This window comes from Brachyhypopomus gauderio, chromosome 1, assembly GCF_052324685.1.
Source record: "Brachyhypopomus gauderio isolate BG-103 chromosome 1, BGAUD_0.2, whole genome shotgun sequence".
Taxonomy (NCBI): Eukaryota; Metazoa; Chordata; class Actinopteri; order Gymnotiformes; family Hypopomidae; genus Brachyhypopomus; species Brachyhypopomus gauderio.
In genome coordinates this window covers 1,529,805-1,533,874 of record NC_135211.1, presented here as the reverse complement: position 1 = coordinate 1,533,874, position 4,070 = coordinate 1,529,805, and the positions used below count along the sequence as shown (strand labels likewise).

The following is a 4,070-nucleotide window of genomic DNA, read 5'->3' as shown; positions in this document are numbered from 1 at the left end:
CTGCTGTGAAGAGATTAACGCCCATTGTCTTGGTAATGCGGTGGAAGCGTCTCACCCCCAGCTCATACGCCTGCCAAAGCACAAGCGGCTCACCTCCAAGCTCATACAAAGCACCAAACGTGATACTTCACGAAAAACTTGGTTACAAACAAGCAGACTGTATATGTTACCGATCCTACAACAAACAGCGGAAATTTTGTAGACTCGTGTTTCAAAAGATACAATTCAAGCGCACGTAGAGACGACAGTTTCTCAAATGAGTCCCGTCAAACAATAAAAACAAATAAAATGGTTTGAACCTCTTTGTATATTGTTTGAAGCTCTTTGTATATTTACTACACTATATAATATTTGTTACACTTTCTGTTTCCGCGTTTGAATTCGCGTTTGAAAAGCTAAGAAATTATATGGCGCAATTATATATATGGCTGATAAATGTTGTGATCTAAACAGCAGACTGGAAAAGGAGAGGAAAAGACAGGAAGAACAAATTCATGTGCTGTAAAAGAACTTTATTTTGATCAAACATGGATGTCTATTCCGGGTTTCTTGAAGTGGAATGTCAAGAAAGTTGAGGGTGTCTTGAAGTTGAGGGTGTACTCGCCAGATGCACTTGCCGCATGCAACACACGCGTTGATGCTGTGGAGAACAATTCAAGGTACACCTTACATTTTGAATAAAATCTTTCAGAAGACAAAAATACGTAACATATGTGGTGTTACGTATGTAGGCCTACTTATCAACGTACCTTCATGTAGTTGTAGCCAACAGTTGCTACACAGCCAGGGTGTACTCGCCGCATGCAACGGGCCACCGGCGTGTTCCTGCGCGCACTGTGTATGCACGAACCTTCATGATGTCTGTCAACGGCGCACTGCAAAGAACAAAGTACATGTTATATTTTGAACGAATTTATTCATGTGTACCAGCCAGGGACCCTCTTTCTTACATTTGCGGCAGGTTCATCGTTCATCGCTGCCAAGGTCAACGGGCCACCGGCGTGTTCCTGCGCGCACTGTGTATGCACGCACAGAAGTACGTTATATTTAGAACGAATTCATTCATGTATAAATTGATTCTGTGAAAATATCACAGGCATGGGTCATAACAGAACGGGAATCCAATTCCAGCAACCATGAGAAAAATAACCAGCAACCACGACGAGAAATAAACAGAGGACTAACACGGAAACAGACATGAAATGGCAGGAGATGCGGGGCAGACCGTGACACCGGGTTTCATGATGTGCGACTGTGGAACAGAAAGAGAAGAGATTTTTGGTTATGTTCAAATAATAATAGTGTGTGTGTATATATATGTGTGTGTGATTGGTTGTCTGTAACGTAGCTGTGTTAACAATTGTAAAGCGCCTTGGGTATTTAGATAAGGCGCTATATAAATTGAAACATTAATTCATTCATATATATATATAAATATACTTATCGACGTACCTTCATGTAGTTTTAGGTACACAGTTGCCACACAGCCAGGGACACTCTGCCCTACACTTGCGACAGGTGTACTTGCCGCATGCAGCGCACGGGGTTATGCTGTGGTTCCGGTTGCAGTTTGTCTGCACCTGACACGTAGTCTTCTTTCCAGGAGCAGGCGAAGGACGTGGCGTTCTCTTCAGCTCCTTTTTCTGTAGGAAACGAAGACGGAGTTCCTCAGCAAGAGTACACATAAAAACTCTCCTACTCTCTGTGGACCCCGTACATGCCGTGTACAAAACATGCGCGTTCATCGCTGCCAGGTCAAGTATGTTATAAAACACTGCAACGGGCCACCGGCGTGTTCCTGCGCGCACTGTGTATGCACGCGCCTTCTGGTCCATGATGTCAACGGCGCACTGCAAAGAACAAATACAAAGAAGTACATGTTATATTTTGAATAAATTCATTCATGTATGATAAATTGATTTATCAATGCCAACACACAGTAGTCCGTCACAGTGTTTGGCTTCTTTTTGCGGTCGTCTGCAATCTCCACGTGCATGTGCATAGTGCTCAGAACGCAAACTGTTTCTGACATACACCGTCAGAAGCGCATCATCGGATCTGTACACCTCCGTTGACAACTTCTCACGTCCCTTGGCGTTTTTGGCTTCCAAAGGAACTTCTCGGCGAATCTTGTTCATTGTCCCAAGCAGAGTCGTGTTGCATTCGAATGTCCGAAAATCGCAGCAAATCTGTCGCTCTTTGCACGCTCCGCACGGGTGTCCTTATTATCAAAGCGCAAGTACCGCATGATTTCTTGGTAGCGGTCCCGTGCCATTGTCTCCTGGATCGAAGGCACAGCGAACATTGCCGACCAACAGTCCGACATCGCTCCAACTGGACAGAGGACTGCTCGTAGAAATAGGATTGCTACGAATGCCATAAACTCGCTGACCGACAAACTCCAGCTGCTGTCTGTTCTGCGGGCTTCATGGACAGTGCAGTCTGTGATGATTCGCAGCATCTCCATGTCGAGCAAACACAGAAAACTCTGCAGTCTGCTTGTGATCCTACGCTGTATTAGTAAAAGTAAACAAATGACGCTAGGTAAATTACACGTACTAAATATCATTCAAACACAAGCAGAAACACTGGAAAGAAATATGAAGTTACTATACCTTTGCATGCTCTGTAGGCCCGGACGGCTCAACAAATGTTGAATTAGGCGAACAGCTGCTGACACGAGAGCGTGCGATGCCAACCTTCTCCCAAACAGTTCCATCTTTTGCCCGTACGGTTGGTGCAGGTGTGGTGTCAGCCTGTGTCCGTCTCTTCCTTGGAGGGCTCTGTTGTACCTCATCCGATGTACTGCTTCTTTCTTCATCGGATGAATCGCTGGTCAAAAAACAGGAGGGTCCTTCTCCCGCATCGGACTCACAGCAGTCCTCGTTGGTCAGCAAAGCCGCAACTTCTTGACCGGTGAACGTCCTCTGTCTTGCCATGGTGTTTTGCGTCGTCTCCACACAGGATAGTAGTGAAAATGTAAGTCGCCTGCCTTTGGGTTTCAGCTTTTATCATGACTCTGAAGAACACACCCACAACAGCGCATACTAATTATACTTTATTATAATAGGTGGCGCTTCACACATAACGCCGAAACCGAAACCGGGCTAATCCCCTGCATACACGGGAACAATAAAAGGTGATTGGACCCGTGATAATGGTTCACGGCAATCCGTGAATATCAGTCAAACACAAGCATAAACACTGCAAAAAATATTATATTACTATGCTGTATGAGTAAAAATAAATAAATGACGCTAAGTTATTTACACAAACGAAATATCTTATTTACACAAACGAAATATCAGTCAAACACAAGCATAAACACTGCAAAAAATATTATATTACTATGCTGTATGAGTAAAAATAAATAAATGACGCTAAGTTATTTACACAAACGAAATATCTTATTTACACAAACGAAATATCAGTCAAACACAAGCATAAACACTGCAAAAAATATTATATTACTATGCTGTATGAGTAAAAATAAATAAATGACGCTAAGTTATTTACACAAACGAAATATCTTATTTACACGAACGAAATATCAGTCAAACACAAGAAAACACAAAAAATATTATATTACTATGCTGTATGAGTAAAAATAAATAAATGACGCTAAGTTATTTACACAAACGAAATATCTTATTTACACGAACGAAATATCAGTCAAACACAAGCATAAACACTGCAAAAAATATTATATTACTATGCTGTATGAGTAAAAATAAATAAATGACGCTAAGTTATTTACACGAACAAAATATCTTATTTACACAAACGAAATATCAGTCAAACACAAGCATAAACACTGCAAAAAAAATATTATGTTACTATGCTGTATGAGTAAAAATAAGTAAATGTAAAAATAAATATTACTTTACTATACCTTTATTACTTTGTTGCTGCTATTGAAGTGCATACACAAGAAAATCTGGGACGCTTGCTTCATACATAACGCCAATACCACGCTAATGATAATGTGTTTCACGGGAACAATATGAACCCGTGATAATGGTTGGTTCAGCCATGTAAATGTGTGGCGCTATTGAAGTGCATACACAAGA

The 4,070-nt window shown here is 41.5% G+C and overlaps 1 long non-coding RNA gene across 1 annotated transcript; it reads right to left on the bottom strand.

Annotated features, from left to right (window-relative positions):
- Nucleotides 1–491: 491 nt before the first annotated feature.
- LOC143526130 (uncharacterized) lies at nucleotides 492–1,616 on the bottom strand. The gene is made up of 3 exons (XR_013133826.1): nucleotides 1,453–1,616; nucleotides 750–1,252; nucleotides 492–640 (listed from the first exon to the last, which is right to left on the bottom strand). It is a non-coding gene; the product is annotated as an uncharacterized LOC143526130 (long non-coding RNA).
- Between the last annotated feature and the right edge of the window lie 2,454 nt (nucleotides 1,617–4,070).